Source organism: Oryctolagus cuniculus, chromosome 7 (genome assembly GCF_964237555.1).
Source record: "Oryctolagus cuniculus chromosome 7, mOryCun1.1, whole genome shotgun sequence".
Classification (NCBI taxonomy): Eukaryota; Metazoa; Chordata; class Mammalia; order Lagomorpha; family Leporidae; genus Oryctolagus; species Oryctolagus cuniculus.
In genome coordinates, this window is record NC_091438.1 from 109,992,130 (window position 1) to 110,015,896 (window position 23,767).

General features: G+C 42.7%; 1 protein-coding gene across 24 annotated transcripts in view; it reads right to left on the reverse strand.

Annotated features, from left to right (window-relative positions):
* ATG4C (autophagy related 4C cysteine peptidase) overlaps positions 1-23,543 on the reverse strand; it is a 98,377-nt gene extending 74,834 nt beyond the window's left edge. For 4 of the 24 annotated variants that reach the window (XR_007923616.2, XM_051856417.2, XM_017346240.3 and 1 more), the window contains exons 1-2: positions 23,091-23,291; positions 9,565-9,677 (exon numbers count right to left, since the gene is read on the reverse strand). The gene's annotated coding sequence lies outside the window, so the exon portion shown is untranslated. Of the gene's footprint in view, positions 1-9,564; positions 9,678-23,090 lie in introns of all 24 variants that reach the window. The other 20 variants (XM_070078363.1, XM_070078364.1, XM_008265138.4 and 17 more) reach the window with 14 other exon arrangements.
* Positions 23,544-23,767: the final 224 nt, after the last annotated feature.

The following is a 23,767-nucleotide window of genomic DNA, read 5'->3' on the forward strand; positions in this document are numbered from 1 at the left end:
AAAAAATGTTGACTATCTTTAGAATGGAGAGTACCACTTGTATCAAGTCACTACTTTCGTATAAAGTCTAGCTGGATTTTATTTTCGAAATTAAGACATTTCCTACTGTTCCATCCTATCTCAATACTGCAGCACTTTTTTCAAAACAAAATGGCTTACATTTGCAACTGAAAATGTTTTTTCTTACTTTAAAATAATAAATGTAAATAATAAAAATGTATATTATTAAAATGAACATTTGTTTCATAACTGACTTGTGTGAAAATTGAGATATATGATATAAATTGAAAAGAGGAAATTATAACTGAAAATGCTTGTACTTATTTGCAATGATTCACAGTTTACATCTTAAGAAAAGAATGCTGCATAGCACATTACCTTTTCAGGGTTATAAATATCTATTCAAAGATTTCACTTTTTAACAATAGATATTCCATTTTATAATATATATGGAAAGCTACTAATTATCTATGATAGTTCTGAGGTAGGATAAAACATGATATTAGAAGAATTTAAAAAGACATGACTAGAGTTACAGAAAGTCCAAAAGGGTAGCACAAGATGCTGCTATACAGTTAGACGGGGGCCAGAGCTCACAGGATCCTGTATACTCAAGTTAAGAATTTTGTTCTTTATCCTAAAAGCAATTGGTTTCAAACAGGAATATCAGAGCCGCATTCTGTGGGAGTTTTTTGCTTGTTTTACTCTAATAGCACTATGACAAACAGACTGAAAGAGGACAGGAGTAGATAGAGTTTACCACAATCGTACAGAACTAGCAGAGACGACAGTAACTAGGACCGGAGCAGCGGAAACAGAGAGAATCAGATGGATGAAGAAATGTGTCAGAAATGCACTAAATCTTGGTGATACAATGAATGTGGAAGGTGAGGAACAAGAATGTATGAAAGATACACCAGGCTTCTGGCTGTGAAACTAAACAGTTGGTGCCTATCATTGAAATAAGGAACATTAGGAGAAGGGCAAGTTAGAGAGAGATCATGAATTTAAGATATTCAGCATATGACACATCTCAGAGAAGCAGGCAGAAAAGTATACACTTGTTTAATTATTCAGTAAGTTATTGCCAGGCACTGTCATGCAGCAGAGAACAAAGGCAATGACATTCCTGTTCTCATACAGCTTATGTTCTAGACAAATAGGAAATATTAATTAGGCAGCTGGATATATGAATGTAGATGTGGAGCTCAAAGGAGAGGTCTGAGTTTGAGATACTAATTTAAGAACTGCTGACATACAACTGATAATTAGTTATAAATCTGTTCCACAAGGACAGTGCAGCATTCATGTTTGTACCTCCAGCACTTAGCACAAAGCCTTGGTACTTCAGGATGCTATTTTAGGCTCTTAATGAAGTAACTTGGGCCTACTTAGCTTCCTCTTTGGCCACTCCCTCACATTGCCATATGCTAAAACTACTTTTAATATTAATATTAAAGCTTCCTGAACTTCCAGGAGCTATCCCATACCTCCATGCCTTTGTACATGCTGTTCCCGCGACTTCAAACACCTTCCTGCTCACTCTCACTGCATGACTATCTTACTGTCCCTAAGACCCTGCTTAAGTTTCGCCTCCTGCAATATGATTGGTAAGACTTCCCTGACTACCTCCCCTAACCTCAAAATGAGGCTTAGTTCTCAGAACATATGTCTTCATTTATCACAGCATGTATCACACTGTACTATAATTACTTGTTTTCTAAACTCAGTATTAAAATATTTACTCTCTTTAAATTCTGCCTAGCATGTGAGTAGTTCACAAAAATATTTATTAAATGGGCCGGCGCCGCGGCTCACTAGGCTAATCCTCCGCCTAGCGGCGCCGGCACACCAGGTTCTAGTCCCAGTCGGGGCGCCAGATTCTGTCTCAGTTGCCCCTCTTCCAGGCCAGCCCTCTGCTGTGGCCAGGGAGTGCAGGATGGCCCAAGTGCTTGGGCCCTGCACCCGCATGGGAGACCAGGAGAAGAACCTGGCCCCTGCCATCGGATCGGCGCAGTGCGCCGGCCACAGCGCGCCGGCTGTGGCGGCCATTGGAGGGTGAACCAACGGCAAAGGAAGACCTTTCTCTCTGTCTCTCTCTCTCACTGTCCACTCTGCCTGTCAAAAAAAATATATTTATTAAATGAATCAATTAATGAATGAATTAAATGAATCAATTAATGAATCAATTAAATGAATCAATTAAATGCCTGTCAAAAAATAAAAAATAAAAAATAAAAAAAGGAAGACCTTTCTCTCTGTCTCTCTCTCTCATTGTCCACTCTGCCTGTCAAAAAAAATATATTTATTAAATGAATCAGTGATTCAGTGAACTGATAAATTAATGAAGCATAGGTACATTATGAGCAACACTCTCACTAGAATTAGGTATTTTCAACTGACAACTGAAATAAAAGAAACATTTTCAAGCATACTACATACGTAATTTCACAAATTCTGGAAAAGAGTTTATAAAATGTGTGAATTATCTGGGGCTGGTGTTGCACAGTGGATTAAGCCACCTGCACCATCAGCATCCCACGTGGGCACTGGTTCAAGTCCCAGCTGCTGTGCTCCCAATCCAGCTCCCTACTAATGTGCCTGGGAAAGCAGCAGAAGATGGTCCAAGTACTTGGGCCCCTGCACAATGTGGGAGATCCAGATGGAGTTACAACTTCCTGGTTCCAGCCTGGCTCAGCCTCAGCCATTGTAACCAGAGGATGCAAAATCTTTGTCTCCCCTTTTCTCTGTCTCTGTCTCTGTCTCTGTCTCTCTCTGTAATTATGTAATTCAAATAAATAAATCTTTTCTTTTTATTTTATTTATTTATTTTTTTGACAGGCAGAGTGGACAGTGAGAGAGACAGAGAGAAAGGTCTTCCTTTTTTCCGTTGGTTCACCCTCCAATGGCCGCCACGGCCGGCTCACTGCGGCTGGCGTATTGCGCTGATCCGAAGCCAGGAGCCAGGTGCTTTTCCTGGTCTCCCATGCGGGTGCAGGGCCCAAGCACTTGGGCCATCCTCCACTGCACTCCCAGGCCATAGCAGAGAGCTGGCCTGGAAGAGGGGCAACCGGGACAGAATCTGACACCCCAATCAGGACTAGAACCCGGTGTGCCGGCGCCGCAGGGAGGAGGATTAGCCTATTGAGCCACGGTGCCGGCCCAATAAATCTTTTAAAAGTACATGAATTATCTATAGTCCCTCCATATGATGGATGATATATCCATTACAAATGTTTCCAGGGGCTGACGGTGTGGCACAGTAGGTTAATCCTATATAGGTGCCAGTTCTAGTCCTGGCTGCTTCTCTTCCAATCCAGCTCTCTGCTATGACCTGGGAAAGCAATAGAAGATGGCCCAAGTGCTTGGGCCCCTGCACCTGCGTGGGAGACCAGGAGGAGGCACGTGGCTCTAGGCTTCGGAGACCAGGAGGAAGCACCTGGATTTAGGCTTTGGAGCGGCACAGCTCCAGCCATTGCAACCACTTGGGTCGTGAACCCACAGAAGGAAGACCTTTCTGTCTCTCCCTCTGGCTGTAACTCTACCTCTCAAATAAATAAATAGTCTTTTTTTAAAAAAAATGTTTCCAGGGGCCAGTGTTGTAGCACAGTAGGTTAAGCTGCCACCTGTGAGGCTGGCATCCTATGTGGGCACTGGTTCAAATCCTGGCTGCTCCACTTCTGATCCAGCTCCCTGCCAATGTGCCTGGGAAAGCAGCAGAAGATGGTCCAAATATGTGGGTCCCTGGCACTCACATGGGAAACCCAGATGTAGTTCCAGGTTCCTGGTTTCCAACTGATCCAACCACAGCTGTTATGATCATCTGGGGAGTGAACCAGTAGAGAGAAGATCTCTTTCTCTGCCTCTCCCTCTGTCACTCTGCCTTTCAAATAATAAACATAAATCTTTTAAAAAAATGTTAACAATAGTCTCTGTGTACTTGTTTTTTATATTATGAATGTCTACATTTCCAAATCTTATGCAAGACAGTCATATTATTTACAGAAAGTAGCCAGCATAGCGGCTCACTAGACTAATCCTCCGCCTGCAGCACCAGCACCCCAGGTTCTAGTCCCGGTTGGGGCGCCGAATTCTGTTCCGGTTGCCCCTCTTTCAGTCCAGCCCTCTGCTATGGCCTGGGAGTGCAGTGGAGGATGGGCCAAGTACTTGGGCCCTGCACCCCATAGGAGACCAGGAGAAGCACTTGGCTCCTGGCTTCGGATCGGCGCGGTGCACCGGCCACAGCACGCCGGCCGCAGCGGCCATTGGAGGGTGAACCAACGGAAAAGGAAGACCTTTCTCTCTGTCTCTCTCTCACACTGTCCACTCTGCCTGTCAAAAAAATAAAATAAAAAAAAAAAAGAAAGTAAAAAGTTTAGTTTTAAAAAGCTGCCAAACTTGAATCTACTAATTCCAAAATTTTTTTTTTTTTTTTTTTTTTTTTTTTGACAGGCAGAGTGGACAGTGAGAGAGAGAGACAGAGAGAAAGGTCTTCCTTTTTGCCGTTGGTTCACCCTCCAATGGCTGCCGCGGCCAGCGCGCTGCGGCCGGCACACCGCGCTGATCCGATGGCAGGAGCCAGGAGCCGGGTGCTTTTCCTGGTCTCCCATGGGGTGCAGGGCCCAAGCACCTGGGCCATCCTCCACTGCACTCCCTGGCCACAGCAGAGGGCTGGCCTGGAAGAGGGGCAACCGGGACAGAATCCGGTGCCCCAACCGGGACTAGAACCCGGTGTGCCGGCGCCGCTAGGCGGAGGATTAGCCTAGTGAGCCGCGGCGCCGGCCCAAAATTTTTAACTTAAGAGAATGCACATGCATGTATTTCCTTCCTAAGTCAGAGAGATAGCAGGCCACGGGAAGACTTTGGTTCCAACAGTTCCTAGCACCAGCTACCAGAAACACTCTGAATAGTCCTAAACCAGAATGTAGAAATCAAGACACCTTAAAGTCAGTGAGGGGAAAATACAGGCGGTGAATAACTAGACATTTTGTATAGGGAAAGTCTGGTTCTTAGATTATGGCCCCTAAATAAAATAAATAAGCAAGGTAATGGGCTATGACAAATATAGAAATTAATGAAACAAATAATCTGATTTCAAGTAACTTAAAAGTAGAATAAATTGCTGGACTGTTTTTTTATTGTTATTTTTAGTTGACACTCTTGCTATTTGTACTATTTACTCAGAATAACAACAATTTTTTAAGATTTATTTATTTTTATTTGAAAGTCAGAGTTACAGAGAGAGAGGAGACACAGAGAGAGAGAGAGAGAGGGAGAGGTCCTCCATCTGATGGTTCACTCCCCAACTGGCTGCAACGGCCAGAGCTGCGCCAATCCAAAGCCAGGAGCCAGGAGCCTCTTCCAGGTCTCTCACGTGGGTACAGGGTCCAAGGACTTGGGCCAACTTTTTTTTTTTTCCCCCATAGGTAGAGTTAGACAGAGAGAGAGAGTGAGACAGAGAGAAAGGTCTTCCTTCCGCTGGTTCACCCCCCAAATGGCCACCATGGCCAGCACCGAAGCTAGGAGCCAGATGCCTCCTCCTGGTCTCCCATGCAGGTGCAGGGCTCAAGCTTGGGCCATCCTCCACTGCCTTCCCAGGCCATAGCAGAGAGCTGGACTGGAAGAGGAGCAACCGGAACTGAACCGGCGCCCCAACCGGGACTAGAACACGGGGTGCCGGCGCTGCAGGCAGATGATTAGCCTAATGAGCCGCGGCGCCAGCCAGGCCAATTTCTACTGCCCTCCCAGGCCTTAGCAGAGAGCTGGATGGGAAGTGGAGCAGCTGGGTCTTGAACTGGCGCCATATGGGATGCCAGCATTTCAGGCCAGGGTGTTAACCCACTGTGCCACAGCACCTGCCCCCAAAGTTAAAATATTTAAAATGTGTTTGGAACATATTTTTCACTATTCTATAAGAATACTTTTCTTGTCAATGTTATATAGAGTAGATAAAAAAAATAAAACTACCATCATACAAACTAAGGATAAGCTGTTAGTAGTTTAATTATTCAGTATAATTACTCCTCATATAATTAAAAGTGAGTTTTACTCTTCTATAAACATTGAAGTCTACTTTACTTCTATAACAAAAATTTAAGTGACCACTTCTAAAAAGTCTCTAACTCTGCCTGTCAAAAACACACACACACACACACACACACACACACACACAAGTCATGCATGTGTATGCCTAAATTTTATATGCATAGGCCCACATATCCCCACAAATTAGCATCAAACAATAACTAAGATGTCTAAGATGTTAAATCCCTAAGAAATGAAACCTCGACTTTAACATTCTCTGAACTTCTCTTAATAACGAAGTTGTTCACCTTGAGTCTCTTTTATTAACAAATTATTCAAAAATGTTCAAAAGAAAGATTTAATACTCAAAATTACAAATGTACCCATGTTATTTTAAACTCTAAAAATCAATCAAACTGTTCAACTACAAAATTTACAGTGAAGATATCCTATTATGATATTTCTAAACAGTCAATAGATTAAAAAATTGCTGAGACACTTTTATTTTTTTCATTTTTAAAATAAACAACTCTATTTTTGTGGTTCTAAAAGACACCGGATTCAGCTACTTAGTCATGTGGAAACTTAACTTCCTTAATTTAATTTCCCAGGGCAGTTTAGGCTAAAAAAAAAAGACTGGAAGGATTATTTCTTGTTAATTCACAGTTTTCTATTTCCCCTTAAAATAAGTATGGTGAGATTTTGAAAGAACAGAGTAAATTAATATTTCAATATATTCAGTCTATTAGAATAATTTCTTTACATCTGTATGAGATGAGCCAAGGAAAAACATGATAAACAGTGCTTTTTAGCATAACCACAAGTGAGAAAACAAAAATCTACCACAAATGAGGAAACCACAATGAACTTTAAAAGTAACAGTTTCAATGCAAAATTCTAAATTATTCTCACTCAAAATCTCCATCTCAAAAAACTTCCCTGGTTTAAAAATAATTAATTAGAATTCATCTGTGTACACAGCATAACGTGAAGGGATGATTTGACCGTTATGCAGTATATTTCAATCCCCCCCTTTTTTTTATTATTTTTGACAGATAGAGTTAGACAGTGAGAGAGAAAGGTCTTCCTTCTGTTGGTACACTCCCCAAATGGCTGCTATGGCCGGCGTGCTCCACTGATCAGAAGCCAGAAGCCAGGTGCTTCCTCCTGGTCTCCCATGCAGGAGCAAGCGCCCAAGAATTTAGGCCATCCTCCACTACCCTCCCAGGCCACAGCAGAGAGCTTGACTGGAAGAGGAGCAGCTGGGACTAGAACCGGGTGCCCACATAGGATGCCGGCACCACAAGCGGAGGATTAGCCAAGTGAGTCACGGCGCTGGCCCCTTCAATCCCTTTAGTATCTAAAATATCTGATTTTACTGCCACAGTGATATGCTAAAATTCTAATTTAGTCTACCTTCCGTTGGTATCACCAGAGCCTCAGTCAAGAAAAGCATTAAACAACATTCTTTGCAAGTTACAAATTGGGTTCCTTTTTCAAATGTTTATTATTTATTTGAAAAACACGGTGTAAAGAGAGAGAGAGAGAGATCTTTGATCCACTGTTTCACTCCCCAAATGCCCACACTAGCCAGGGCTGAAGCAAGGAGCCTGGAATTCTATCCAGGCCTCCCACATGGGTGGCAGGAACTCAAGTACTTGAGCCATCTTCAGTTGCCTCCCAGGATGTGCACTAATGGGAAGTTCAAGAGGAGGTGGGTAGCCAGGACTAGAACCAGGCATTCTAATATAGGATGCACGCATCACAAGCAGAAGCTCAATCCACTGTGCCACAACACTGCCCCACAAATTATTTTCTAGATGGTGTTTATGGTATATTTCTTAAAACAAGAAATTACTAAATCATTCTTCACGGAGTTTTGTTTTGTTTGTTTGTTTTTTAAGATTTACTTATTTATGGCCGGCGCCGCGGCTCACTAGGCTAATCCTCCGCCTTGCAGCGCCGGCACACCGGGTTCTAGTCCTGGTCAGGGTGCCGGATTCTGTCCCAGTTGCCCCTCTTCCAGGACAGCTCTCTGCTGTGGCCAGGGAGTACAGTGGAGGATGGCCCAAGTGCTTGGACCCTGCACCCCATGGGAGACCAGGATAAGTACCTGGCTCCTGCCATCGGATCAGCACGGTGCGCCAGCCACAGCGCGCCAGCCGTGGTGGCCACTGGAGGGTGAACCAACGCCAAAGGAAGACCTTTCTCTCTGTCTCTCTCACTGTCCACTCCGCCTGTCAAAAAAAAAAAAAAAAAAAAAAAGATTTACTTATTTATTTGAAAGTCAGAGTTACAGATAAAGAGAGAGAGAAACAGATCTTCCTTCCACTGGTTCACGCCCCAGATAGCCACAATGGCCAGAGTTGGGCCAGGCCAAAGCCAAGAGCCAAGAGCTTCTTCTAGGTCTCCTACATAGGTGACAGAGGCCCAAACACTGAGGCCATCTTCTGCTGCTTTTCCTAGGTGCATTAAGAGAGCTGGATCAGAAACGGCAAATATGAACAAAGGAACAATGATAATTTATGTGAATTGCCACTTTCAGAGCTAATGGTTAGGCAAGGTAATTGGCACTTGGAAATTAGATGATTTTAAATATCCCTTGTCCTAACTGTTGAGGAACATTTGTTTTTCTTCATAATATTTGTTGAACTCTTTACTTAGTGTAGGGTTAATCTTAGGAGTATAAAGTTAATTGAAAATCTGAAAAAAACAAAAGTTAACTGAAAATCCCTCTTTGTAAAAAATAATAATGGGAGGCCAGCACCGCGGCTCACTAGGCTAATCCTCCGCCTTGCGGCGCTGGCACCCAGGGTTCTAGTCCCGGTCGGGGTGCCAGATTCTGTCCCGGTTGCCCCTCTTGCAGGCCAGCTCTCTGCTGTGGCCAGGGAGTGCAGTGGAGGATGGCCCAGGTGCTTGGGCCCTGCACCCCATGGGAGACCAGAAGAAGCACCTGGTTCCTGGCTTCGGATCCGCGCAGCGCGCCGGCCGTAGCGGCCATCTGGGGGGTGAACCAGCGGAAGGAAGACCTTTCTCTCTGTCTCACTAACTCTGCCTGTCAAAAATAAATAAATAAAAAAGAAGAAGAATGGGAATATCAGAGGGAGGAAAAAGAAGGGTGGAAATGCAGGTGGGAGGGAGGGTTGGCTGGGAAGAATCACTGTGTTCCTAAATTTGTGTATATGAAATTTGTATACCTTAAATAAAAGGTTTCTAGATAAAAAGAAAAAAAATTGCAAAAGGAACAACAACACAATAAAGGCAATACATGTATGTTCAGAAACTGGCTTTAAAAGAGGAATGAAGGGCTGAGAAGAAAGACACTAATAAGATAGTTTTGCCCCAAGGATACATCTTACAAGCATTCTTAGGTCTCCTTAGGATTCCCCAGTTACCTATGTTGACCACTGACTGTTTCAATGCATAGCTATGTTTTAAAGAAGCCCCAAATATAATATAATATTTAGGCATTCTTCTCTTAACTCTAAAAAAGTAAAACACATACAGAGGAAAGTAAGTATTGAGCTGACACACATTTACCCTCACATATGACTTCTCCAAAGGTCCTCACACGTGACTGTAGCACGAACCTCCACTTGTGAAGCACCGCATTTCACATGTTCACCAGCTGTGCAGTCACCATGACAATCACCCTAAATGGGATAGAAGGAGCTTAAATGACCTCACTTACTTGAAGACCAAAGAATTACTAATGACGTCTTAAGTCTTGATGATATTAGCACTAAGAACATAATACTAAGGTTTGATAAATACATTTTAATTATGTCAGAATCTTAGTAGCTTCTATATTATAATAAATATTTTGTTTTCATCCAGTTTCCCGGTTCATAACTCCCTCCCAAAGGCAGCCGACAGAATCTGGAATTTCTTTTCCCAAAGGCAAATCATAGAAACATTAACCTTCCCTGCCATTCTCTGACCTACCTTGTCCAGGGATAGACAAGATCTCATTTCAGAATGTGCCATGCCCCATAACCTGAAGGAAAAATGCTGCACAAAGGAGCCAAGAACAATCTGAGCAGACAGGCCTTGCTGGGTTTCTCCAGCTAGTCTACTAGCAATCACGCACATGCAATAAACCTCCATGAAAACTCAAAAGGACAGGGTTTGGAAAGCTTCCACAGAGCCCACCACATGGAGGTTCCCGGAGGGTGGCTGGCCTGGTGAGGATGCACCATAACCCTTCCCTCATACCTCTCACTCTGAGTATCTCTTCATCTGGATCCTTTGTAATATCCTTTATAACAAACCAGTAAAGGTACTTTCCTGAGTTCTGTGAGCTGCTCAGGAAAATTAACTGAACCTAAGGAGGGCAACCCCCACTTATAACTGGAGTCAGTCAGAAGCTCAGGTAAGACAACATGGGGCTGTGGCTGGCATCTGGAGTCAGGGGTCAGGGAGTAGTCTTGGGGACCGAGCCCTTGACCTGTGGGATCTCCAAGTAGATGGTGTCTACATTAAATTAGACAACAGCCAGCTGGTGTCTGCTGTGGCTGCACTCCTTATGACTGGCAGGTAAAACTACCCCTACACATACACACTTTTGGAGGCCACAGATATTTTGTGTGAATTATGGGGGTGTGAGGACAGAAGAACAGAAATCTGGTTTTTCCAACACAGACTCCTAATGAGCCCAAGGTAATTACAAGTCTTCATAATTTAAAATGCAACTCCCTGGGGCCGATGCTGTAGTGCAGCAGGTTAAAGCCCCAGCCTGCAGGGCTGGCATCCCACATGGGCACCAGTTCGAGTCTCGGCAACTCCACTTCCGATCCAGCTCTGCAATGGCCTGGGAAAGCAGTAGAATATGGCCTAAGTCCTTGGGCCCCTGCACCCTCATAGGAGACCCAGAATAAGCTCCTGGCTCCTAGTTTGGTTCATCTCAGCTCTGGCCATTGCAGTCATTTGGAAAGTGAACCAGAGGAATGGAAGCCCGGCCTCTCTCTCTCTCTCTCTCTCTCTCTCTATCTCTGTCTTCCAAATAAATAAAATCATTTTTAAATAAATAAAATAAAATAAAATGCAACTCCCCAAGCCGTTAAATATGCAATCTACCTATAAGAAGTAACACAGTGGGAAAAATCGTCTAACCAACAAAATATAATTAAACCCTACTAGAACTGAAGGATGTCAGAATCAGGATTGAAAGAGAACTTACAGGGGCCAGTGCTGTGGCTCAGCAGGTTAAAGCCCTGGCCTGAAGCACCACCGGCATCCCATGTGGGCACCGGGTTCTAGTCTCAGCCGCTCCTCTTCCAATCCAACTCTCTGCTATGGCCTGGGATAGCAGTGGAGGATGGCCCAAGTCCTTGGACCCTGCACCCACATAGGAGACCCAGATGAAGTTCCTGGCTTCTGGCTTCGGATCGGCGCAGCTCCAGCCGTTGCGGCCATCTGGAGAATGGACCAGCAGATGGAAGACCTCTCTCTCTGTCTCTACCTCTCTCTCTAACTCTGTAACTCTCTTTCAAATAAATAAAATAAATATTAAAAAAAGGGGGGGGCGACTCACAAAGCATCTACTAACTAGTAAGTATTTTATTTTTTTAATTTTGACAGGCAGAGTTAGACAGTGAGAGAGAAAGACAGAAAGGTCTTCCTTCCACTGGTTCACCCCCCAAATGGCTGCTAAGGCTGGCGCACTGCGCCAATCCAAAGCCAGAAGCCAGGTGTTCCTCCTGGTCTCCCATGCAGGTGCAGGGCCCAAGCACTTGGGCCATCCTCCACTGCCCTCCCAGGCCACAGCAGAGAGCTGGACTGGAAGAGGAGCAACCAGGACAGAATCCGGCGCCCCAACCAGGACTAGAACCCGCGGTGCCGGCACCGCAGGTGGCGGATTAGCCTGGTGAGCCATGGTGCCGGCCAACTAACCAGTAAGTATTAACAGCAGTTCTTGACCATTGTCTCATACAGTATGCTACAAGAGGCCTGTGAAATCCCCTAACCAGTGTTACATGGGTGGAGAGGAATAGTGAAAATAAAGCATGTAAATTCAAAAGACTGAAAAAAGTGCCACTCCTAATCCAAGAAATCAGATATGCTCTTGGTTCAGATTCACTAACCACTATTTGTTAATCTGGTTCAACTACCCATCATTATCCACAGTAATAAGAGACTTTACAATATCTCTGCCAAAGGCATCCATCAGCCTCCCACTGAACAATTCTAGAATAGGGAGCTCACTACTTTCTGGGTATTGTACTAAGTTGAAAATAAATTCAAACATTCTTAATTTTTCAAGTTTACTTATTTTTTCTTTATTTGAAAGGTAAAATGAGAAACAGAGAGAGATCTTCCATTCACTGATTCACTCCCCAAATGCTCACAACAGCTGGGCTGAGCCAGGCTGAAGCCGGGATCCAGGACTCCATCCAGGTCTCCCATGGGAGTTGCAGGGACTCAAGAACTTGAGCCATCACTGTCTGCCACTAAGGGTGAAGATTAGCAGAAAGCTGGATGGGAAGCAGAGGCAGGATTGACCCCAGGCACTCCGATACACACTGCAGGCATTCCAAACAGCACATTACCCCCACTGCCCCACAATATTCGCCATTCGATAATGTTTTTTTTTAATATTTTTTATGTATTTATTTATTTGACAGGTAGAGTTACAGACAGTGAAGGGGAGAGACAGAGAGAGAGGTCTTCCTTCCATTGGTTCACTCCCCAAATGGCCACAATGGCCAGAGCTGTGCCGATCCGAAGCCAGGAGCCAGGAGCTTCTAGGTCTCCCATGCAGATACAGGGGCCCAACACCTTGGGCCATCTTCTACTGCTTTCCCAGGCCACAGCAGAGAGCTGGATTGGAAGAGGAGCAGCCGGGACTAGAACCGGTGCCTATTTGGGATGCCGGCACCACAGGCGGAGGATTAACCTACTGAGCCATGGTACCGGCCCCTGGCTAATGTTTTAAACTGTTTATTCACCAACATAACTGTTCTAGAGTATCCATATCAGCTACATAATGCCTGCTAATTTTTTTTTTTGACAGGTAGAGATATAGACAGTGAGAGAGAGAGACAGAGAGAAAGGTCTTCCTTCCGCTGGTTCACTCCCCAAATGGCCGCTATGGCCGGTGCTGTGCCGATCCGAAGCCAGGAGCCAGGAGCCAGGTGCTTCTTCCTGGTCTCCCATGTGGGTGCAGGGGCCTAAGCACTTGGGCCACCCTCCACTGTCTTCCCAGGCCACAACAGAGAGCTAGACTGGAAGAGGAGCAACCGGGACTAGAACCCGGTGCCCACATGTGATGCCAGTGCCGCAGGCAGAGGATTAACCAAGTGAGCCACGGTGCTGGCCGATGCCTGCTAATTTTAACAACTACACTTGCTAGAAAGATATTTTATAGAAGGGCCAGCGCTGTGGCATAACGGGTAAAGCTGCTGCCTGCAGTTCAAGCATCCCATATGGGCATCAGTTTGAGTCCCGGCTGCTCCACTTCCGATCCAGCTCTCTGCTGTGGCCTGGGAAAGCAGTAGATGATGGCCCAAATCCTTGGGCCCCTGCACCCACGTGGGAGACCCAGAAGACGCTCCTGGCTCCTGGCTTCAGATCAGCCCAGCTTCGGCTGTTGTGGCCATTGGGGAGTGAATCAGTGGATGGAAGACCTCTCTCTCTGCCTCTCCTTCTCTCTCTGTGTAACTCTTTCAAAAAAATAAATAAAGCTTAAAAAAAAGAAAGATATTTTATGGAACCATAATTCTGTCTTCCTATATTAATTTCTACTAATTGGTGCTGCTTGTGCCCTCTGAAACTAATCCTTCCTCAGTTTGTCACACTTCCCAATTCCACAATCTTTTCTGCATCAATATCACCATTTCCTCCAACCAATCAGAAGACTGTAGGAGTGGTATGAGGACCTGTCAAGGTACTCATAAAAAAATTAGAAACAAGGATAACAAGCAACCAACTGAGATGGTAGAATAGCAACAGACAACAAATACATGAATGTGCAAATGGCCACATAGAAGAGAAGAGACTATGACTCTCAGATTTCAGGGCTGATGTCAGGGTGGCAATAGCTTCAGCCACAGAAACAAGGAACCCAAGTGGATAAGATTAAAGTGAAGATGGGGAATTCAATTTGACAAATAGTGCTTTTGGGGTTTGTAATTAAGTAAATAGGGTACAATCTTTTCCAAATCCCAAGCTACTCTTGCCAAGAAAAAGGGGTAACATTATTGAAGTTAATGAACTACATGTGTTTTAAACAAAAAAATCACATTTATTCATCAAGCATTAGAGATATCATAAGCCGTGACACTCAGTTCCTGCCCTCATTAAGCTTACATTCTAATTAACAAAATGTACGTAACTAACGATACACAAAGGCTAAATATGGTAAGAGATATAAAGTGTTATAACTATTATGAAAAATATTTTTCCCTTTTCAATGAGAATATCCACACATAAATAATGTCACAGTATAAAATACAATCACAACTAGTATTCTTGAAATACACAAAGGACAAGGACATACAAATAACATAAATCTTTTTTTTTCTGGGAATAAATACAAGAAACACTAGACGTGTTACTTACAAATAAGTTGAAGTATCATGAATGAGTTAAAGTATCTTCAACAATTAAGCTATTGTTAAAGAATGATGCTTGAATTGTATCATCAGTCAAAAGAGCATTGTTTAAAATGCTCACAAACACAATTGTTTTGGTTTACAAAGGAAATTGTTTGATGTCACTTTTCTTGTCATTCCTAATTTTAAATAATATCAATTGGAGAAAAAGAGCTACAAATTTAGAAGCCTTAAAAATTTTTAAACTACAAGTTCTTCAGCTTATATAACTGTTAAAATTATACATATTATGATAAAGTTTTAAATTATTATGTCTACATTAGTAGTTTTACAGATAACTGATTTTACAGTCTTATTAAAAAGCAGTTTAATGGAAACTTTATTTTAAATTGATATCATAATCACAGAAAAAATAATTCAAATACCTTTGAAAATCTACTTTCACTATATATCTTCAGTGGGATATATTCTAAGGATGTAAAATAACAAAGCAATCTTCATTAGTTGTATTTGTTATTAGAGATAGCATTGATCCATTAATTCCAAAAACTATTTTATGTGTACTATAGGATAGATTGATTAAGTAAATATGTTAACATAGCTGAGAATCAGAATTCTCCTTTTGGGAAAAAGGATCTACAAATCTTGGGGCCAGTGCTGTGGCGTAGTGGGTAAAGCTGCTGCCTGCAGTACCGGCATCCCATATGGGCACTGGTTTGAATCCCAGCTGCTCCATTTCCCATCCAGCTCTCTACTATGGCCTGGGAAAGCCGTAGAAGATGGCCCAAGTCCTTGGGCCCCTGCATCTGCATGGGAGACCTGGAGGAAGCTCCTGGATCCTGATTCCTGGCTCTGGCCATTGTGGCCATCTGGGGAGTGAACCAGCAGATGGAAGACCTGTCTCTCTCTCTCTCTCTCTCTCTCTCTCTGCCTCTGCCTCTCTGTAACCCTGACTTTCAAGTAAACAAATAAAATCTTAAAAAAAAAAAAAAAAAAAAAAAGGATCTACAAATCTGAATTGGAGGAGGGTTCAGAAAATTCTGTGGTACTGAATTCCAATTGAAGGCATCATACTAACTCATGATTTCTTTTTCAAAAAATGGGTGTGTGTCTTTTTAAAGGGTGTGGAAGCAATGATACTCTAATAGCAATTAATTTATTCAGTGTCCAGATTGTAGTTTCTAAGTATCATCTACCACTAAATGAACTCTAGTAAAATGGTTGATTTCAGGTCTCAAGAAGGAATATTCAAAGTGGGTTTGTAACATCTTATTGCTTAAAGCAGTTAAGAAAGTGCTCATAGATCAATGTGGATATATCTAAAGCCCATAGAAAACCAGCTTAAAGGGACTGCCACTGACCAAATGTGATGTAACAATGACCAAAAGACTAGAGACCAGACATTGCAAAAATTTTGATGAAAGAATCCTTGCAGGGTGGCAACACTGTGGCACACAGGGTTAAGCTGCCACCTTTAGCACCAGCATCCCATATGGGCACCGATTGGATTCCCAGTTGCTCCACCCCATTCCAGCTCCCTGTTAATGGGCCTGGGAAAGCAGCTGGAAATGGTCTAAGTGCTTGTGCCCCTGCATCTACCTGGGAGACCCAGAGAAAGCCTCTGGCTCCTGGCTTCAACAGGGCCCAGCTCTGGCAATTGCAGCCATTTGGGAAGTGAACCAGTGGGTGGAAGATCTTTCTCTCTCTCTCTCTGTAACTGTAATTCAAATAAAATAAATACATCTTAAAAAAAAAAAGAATCCTTGGATATGTAGTGAGTATGTAGTGATACTAAAAAAAGATTGAGGAGGAACAGCTCTTTTTTAAAGAAAATAGCAAATATATGTGGAAGGACTGGCAGCATTGGGAAATCACCGTTTAGCAACCACTCGTGCAATGACTGATTCAGGCAAGAATTATCAAAGGCTATTAAAATCACCAAATGAAAAAAAAACTGCTACAAAACAGAACATATACATGATCTCAAAGTATCACTCTCACCTATTGATTATTAAATATAAAAAGAAAAAAAGCACTTTTAGAATAATAGAAATATAGTTGAACCGATAGATCTTAACATCATCAATAATGGGACAAATCTTCATCATATTACTCCTAAGGTGATGAAATAGAGTTCAAAACATCATCAGAGGCCGGCGCCGTGGCACACTAGGTTAATCCTCCGCCTGCGGCACCAGCATCCCATATGGGCACTGGTTCAAGTCCCAACTGCTCCTCTTCCAGTCCAGCTCTCCGCTGTGGCCTGGGATAGCAGTAGATGATGGCCCAAGTGCTTGGGCCCCTGCACCCGCATGGGAGACCAGGAAGAAGCTTCTGGCTCCTGACTTGGGATCAGCGCAGCTCTGACCATTGCCGCCATTTGGAGAGGGAACCAACGGAAGCAAGACCTTTCTCTCTCTCTCTCTCTCTCTCACTGTAACTCTACCTGTCAATTAAATAAATAAAAATCTTTAAAAAAAATCATCTACATAAGTGAAACAACTCTTTAGTCTGGAAAGAACTGTGAGGAAATAATCATACAAATAAATTTTGTGAGGCATTCTACAATGCAATTGGGTTGGACTCTTCAAAATTGACAATGTCTTTGAAGATCAAAAGTTCAAGGGCAGGAAAAGCGAGAAAAGATGGAGACTTTTAAATAAAGCAAAACAGAAAGACATGACAACTAAATACAATATATGATGTCTGACTGTCCTATTTATTAAATGTTATAATGATATCATCATGATACTTAAAAAATCTAATTTTAAATATGGACTATACATTAGATAATATTATGTTGAGTTTAATTATTTGGGTATGTCAATGCCATTATAGTTAGTAGGAGAATTTTCTAGTTCTTAGGAAATAAATTAGTATTTAAAAGTGAAATGGCATCATGTCTCCACCCCCCTTTCAAACAGTTCAGCAAGGAAAAAAGTGTATGTGTATATTTAAATAGAGACAGTTCCCTCGCACAACAGCAAGCACCAGCACAAACAAGACATAATTTGTATACTTAGTCAATCTAGGTAAAGGGTATACAGTATAGGTATTTTTTGTACCAGTCCTTCAACTATTTTACAGGTTTTAAACTTTCAAAAGAAAAAAAGATGGAAGAAAAAAGATAGGGAAGAGGGGCTGGCGCTGTGGTGTAGCGGGTAAAGCCACCACCTGAAGTGCTGGCATCCCATATAGGATGCTCCACTTCCGATCCAGCTCTCTGCTATGGCCTGGGAAAACAGTAAAAGATGGCCCAAGTCCTTGGACCCCTGCACCCACGTGAGAGACCCAGATAAAGCTCCTGGCTCCTGGCTTCGGATCAGCCCAGCTCTGGCTGTTGCAGCCATTTGGGGAGTGAACCAACAGTTGGAAGACATCTCTCTCTGTCTCTCCTCTCTCTGTGTAACTCTGACTTTCAAATAAATAAATGAATCTTAAAAAAGAAAAAAGGTAAGAAATTAGTTTGACTTCAGAGCAACTCATCAGACTTTATAAAACCTAACTACTTCCACATCCTAACCATAAGGGCTAAAAGCAAGTATAAAGTTCAAAAGGGTTTGGACAAAATAAAGACAGATAATAACAAATATGTAATCACAAACCAGTCCACCATCAGTTTTCTATTATGGCTGAGACTAAACATAATCTCCGCCCAGGATTCTGTGAAAGACAACATGCAGCTGACTCATGTAAGACAACAGTAAACAAGCAAGGCTATCTTATTAAATATTTTCTCCAGATCCAAATAGTACTACCCAACATTTTTTTCCCTCAAATCGAGTTTTACTGTCATAAGGATCCCTAAAATTAAAATGTTGTCAGAGAAGCCTAGATGACCAGCCAGACACCTTGCAGTATCACCACCACCACAGCAATAAACACTTAACCTCTATGCCAAAAATTATACATCATCTCATTTAATCCTCACAACTCTGTAAGGCAAAACAACAAAGGTTTGGCAAGACTACTTCTACAAGGTCATACTGCTTATAAATAACAAAAGACTCAGGCAGTCTGACTCCAACACCCTTGTTCTTTGCTCTGTACACCTTACCATTTTACCTAGAAATGTAAAATTCAAATGAAAACTGATTATATTGGTTCATTATCTCTTAAAAATTATACAAATGAAATATTTCAAAGAAAATTCAAAAGTATATCTTTTTCCCTAATGCTGCATGTTTATACTACACATGCATCAATGAAGGTAGAATCTAACCAGATGTCCAATTTGCTGCCAAGTCCCAAAAAGTGAAATGAAGATGATATATAACTGTGTAACTCAGTTATCTCTTCATATACATGGCATAATATGGCAGATTTAAATTCAAAACAGATACCAACATATTTCCAGATACTTTCATCTAGAACTTCATCCCTGCTCATTCAAGAAATAAAAATTCAAAAAAAAAACCCACCTTATTTCAGGTATATTATTACTCAAATATACTAAACTGAAACAATGACCAAAAAGGAGAAAAAAACTAGTAAGTTAACCATGAAAACTGCTGGCACAATAAAAACAATTTAGTAAAGAATGCATGTCCCCCAAAACCTCATCCTCTTTTAATATTCTCTCAGTGAACAACACTACAAACCATCCAGTTACACAGCCCAAAAAAACCCAATGGTAGTCAACAGCACCACCCCCCCCCCCCCCCATATTTAACTCATCAACCAGTTCCACCTCCTATTCTTCTCTGGAATCCACCCATTTCCTTTGAACCACCTTCATCATCACTTTGCCCAAGGTAATGTCCTCTCTCATCTAGGCTATTTCAACAATCTCCTAACTTGTCTCTACTCATCTCTACTCTTAGCTTGTCCATACTCAGTGCTTCCTCTGGATAAATAACATTTATTTAATAGCACTTAACATAATTTTAACTTTAAATTTCCTTGGTTATTTGATTTATATCTGCCTCCCCTGCTACATAGTAAATTCTGTGAGTGTAGAGACTATTTACTCTCTACTATATCAAGTAGCCTAAGAGTACATAGTTAATAAATGTTAAATGATTAAATGCATGTCAAAGATTATAAATTTATAAATAGTTCAAAAAATAAAGTGCTTCTAAGGATCATCAATCATCATAAGCAATAACATGTCATCAATTCTAGATCACACAATTTTACATTTTAGCTCTGAAATTGAAATGTATCTTACAGTTCACAACCTTGGTCTAATTGGCAGTATTTTTTCCTCTTAGTAATTCATAAAAGATGGTACACCTTTGGAATTAAAAAAAAAGAAAGAAAGAAAGAAAGAAATTCATGTTTGATGAAGTAGTTGAGTCTAAAATTCACTTCAGCCACTCAAACCAGATCCACTCAGGGGGTAACCTAGCCTCCTTCTCCCACGGCCACCACCTCATCCCCAACATTCAATAAGATCCTACTGGTTCTGTTGTCATCAGCCCTCAAGTCCATTCCTTTCTACCACTCTGAATATGATCACTCTAGATCTATGTAATTCCTCATTATCTCATAACTGAGCTCTTATAGATTCATTCATCTAAACTTTTTTTTCAAATTCAACCAACGCTGTGCACCTACTATGTGCAAGAAAACAAGATACAAAACAGTCCAATAACCTGGTCCTCCCTCTAATCTCTCTCCCTTATGACTCATTTTATGCCTCATCTGGAATTAGTTTCTTCCTGTTATCTGCCTACCATATTCCTACCCACTGTGTAAGCTCCAGATTAAATCTGATCTTCTTTATGAAACCTTCCCTAGTTAACCTGGCTTTCCAAGTTTTACATTCTAAAGCACATAAAATCTTAGGCATACTGGCTACATTTTCTACTTCCTGAAGGCAAGGTTTACATCTCACACATTCTGTAAGAGTCTAAGCCCTCAAAGAACAGAATCTTCTGTTGTCTCCTTTGTTCACTGCTGAATCCTCATCATGGTAAACAGTATCTGGTATGGGGCTGGCACCGTGGGTGGTATAGCGGGTAAAGCTGCTGCCTGCAGTGCCAGCATCCTATATGGGCACAGGTTTGAGACCCAGACGTTCCACTGCTAATCCAGCTCTCTGAGGTAGCCCGAAAAAGCAGAAGATGGCCCAAGTGCTTGCGCCTCTGCACCCACATGGTAGACCCAGAAGAAGCTCCTGGCTCCTGGCTTTGGATTGGCCCAGTCCGGGCATTGAGGCCATTTGGGGAGTGAACCAGTGGATGGAAACTTGCTCTCTGTCTCTCTCTCTCTTTATCTCTCTCTGTCTTTGTAACTCTGTCTTTCAAATAAATAAATAAATCTAAAAAAAAGAATATCTGGTATATAATGGCAACTCAGCAAGAATTTGTTGAATTAATGCTCTTCATATTTTTCAGAGAACAGGTATTTGCAGTGAGAAGAGTCAGAAAAATAAAGATCAAATGACTTAAACTCTGAGCTTCCATTTATTTGTTCATCATCTAAATGTAATATTCAGTAGTCCTGGGGCAGGTGGTGTGGCACAGTAGGTTAATCCTCCAGCTGCAATGCCGGCATCCCATACGGATGCCGGTTCTAGTCCCGGCTGTTCCTCTTCTGATCCAGCTCTCTGCTGTGGCCTGGGAAAGCAGCAGAAGATGGCCCAATGGCTTGAGCTGCTGTACCCGCGTGGGAGACCTGGAAGAAGCTCCTGGCTCAGCTCTGGCTATTGCAGCCATTTGGGGAGTGAACCAGCAGATGAAAGACCTTTCTCTCTCTCCCTCTCACCATCTGTAACTCTACCTCTCAAATAAATAAATAAAATCTTAAAAAAAAAAAATTCAGTAGTCCCTGAGTTGCTATAATTAACTGAGATAATGTGTTAAAAGTATCTAGAACAAAGAGAACAAGAGGATACTCTTATCAATAAATTGAGTATTTTGTTAAATATTAGTAAGTATTCAATTAATGCCTAGTAAATGAATAAAATCTCAAGAAAAATATAAACAGTTTGAATAATATCTAGCTTATCCTTTTTTCCAATAAAGAATCTCATGAGTGAATTAATTCTGAAATACTATACATGTAGCTCCAAATTTTATGCATGGCTGAAACCACTACAGATTATCTAGGAATAATCCCAACTTGACAGGATACAAGTATTTTTCTATCTTACTGACAGATACAAATTTTACTGAGTAATAATCTTACTATTAGAACCTCTACAAGTGCAATAACAGACGACATGGTGCAAACTCATCAGTTACATGTTCCCCAGAAAGCATGCAGTACAAAATTTCTGTCTACAAAACACTAATGAACACACTACAACACAGTTGCCCAGAGCTATCAAAGTATCTAGAAACGCTTCATAAACAGTTACCACAGATATGTTTTATATAATTGCATCCATTTATAGAAAAAGAGCATAATTAAATGGTTTTGAAACACTTTACTAAATCATACAATTCCATATGTTGACTTTTCATCTTTAAAAAGTCTGTTTTATAGCGAATGAACTGATAATTCAAAATAATATCAGATTATTGACTAATCAGAAACTCTTCCTTGTTTTATAAAAGAGCTTTTATCATCTGAAACTCAGAAAATACACCGATTTTAAGTTTTATAGCCTTTCCAATCGCTCAGGGGCACTTTAATCTAACAACAAATCCCAAACAAGCAAGAAGGAAGAATCATTTCTTTGTGTCTATCTGCTATCATCTGACACAAAATCATTACAAAAATTCCACTGGGTATTTGCGGTTCAAGTAGAACACCAGAAAAAAAAATTCCCATATATGTCATTCAGATATTAAAAAACACCACCACCAACAACAAAAAGAGCTGTAGGATCAAGTATTCCCTAACTATAGGACAGCAGTGAACACCATGTGGGGAAAATCACAACAAAACAAAATGTAGCCAAAGAAGTACGAACCATAACCTCAACCAGCAGTAATGCAGAGCTGACCACTGGGATCCCAATTCATAGTCACCAGATCTAAGAACCTATTCTGAACCTTCGACCTCGAGAGCCCTTTCCTGTGGTGAGGCTGGGGAGGGTTGAGGGCAACTCGTGAAACAAAGTGAGCGAACGTGGATACGCGGATAGGGAGGCAACACTATATCCCCGCTACCGGGCTACAACTGGAAGTGACAACCAAGCCCTACGGGAGGAAGGGCGCTAAGAATGCGATGGTTAAGCGCTCGGGGATCCGACTGCTTCATTTTCCTTCAAAGGGATGGGAGTCGGGGGTGGAGCCCGACCCGACAGAGCCCTGGCGCTGGGTCAGAGGTCCCCGGGATGCGACAGCCTAGGGGACATCAGAGACCGTGCCTGGGACACCTAAGAAAAGCACAAGGAAAACGAGAACAGCTGCCCAAGGTAAGGCTTACGGCTTGTCACCTCTGGAGGACCGAGGACGGCGCGACGACGAGTCAGAAAACAAATGACACAAGAAGAGACACCCGAGGGTGGCGCCAGAGCCCTCCGAGAAACCAGCGGGTTGGCCACAGGGTCTCCCCAAAGTGAAGGGCCCCCCCCCCCCCCAAGAAACCCGGTCATCGGGGACCAGAGACTATCCCAACCTTCTCGTCTCCGCTAGCCTCACGTCGACCCCTCACAGAAACAGAAGGGCTGGAGAGCTATAACGACGCGCAGGAGCCACCAACCCGGGAAACGCTCAGCACCGGCTACAAAAGCAGCCCGCACGCAACACCATCGGACCTCAGCGCCGCAGCCACAGGTACCCCGAGCTCGCCGGCCTCCGTAGCAAGAGGAACGGCCCCGCCTTCAGCTCTATCAGGTCAGCCACTTCCGGGGCACCAGAGCCGTGGATTGGCGGCAGCGGCCGCGGTAGCAACGGCTCGGAGGCCTCTGCTCCACTTCCTCCATCCTCCCTTTTGTCCACCTGTTCGCCACCTCAACCCCTAATCAGCCATGCGGCAAACGCAGAAACGAGAGAAAGTAGCCATGTGTAAGCAGCGTCTCTTTGACAGACAAACTACACGTTCCGGCTGCCTGGCGAATAGTCGGACTTCAACTACCAGCATGCCGTGCGAAATAATTAGCATGCTTCTGTCGCAGGAACTACAAGATCCAGCATGCACCGTTTCTTCATCCTTCACTGTCCCGGACCGGAGCAGACCTCCTACCAAGCCCCACTTTGGTAAAATACTCGTCTCTCAGTTGCCCTGAGGTGAAGGTACACCAAGCCAAGCTGTGCCTGGGACTGCAGGTTAAATACCTGTAAGAAGACAGCAAA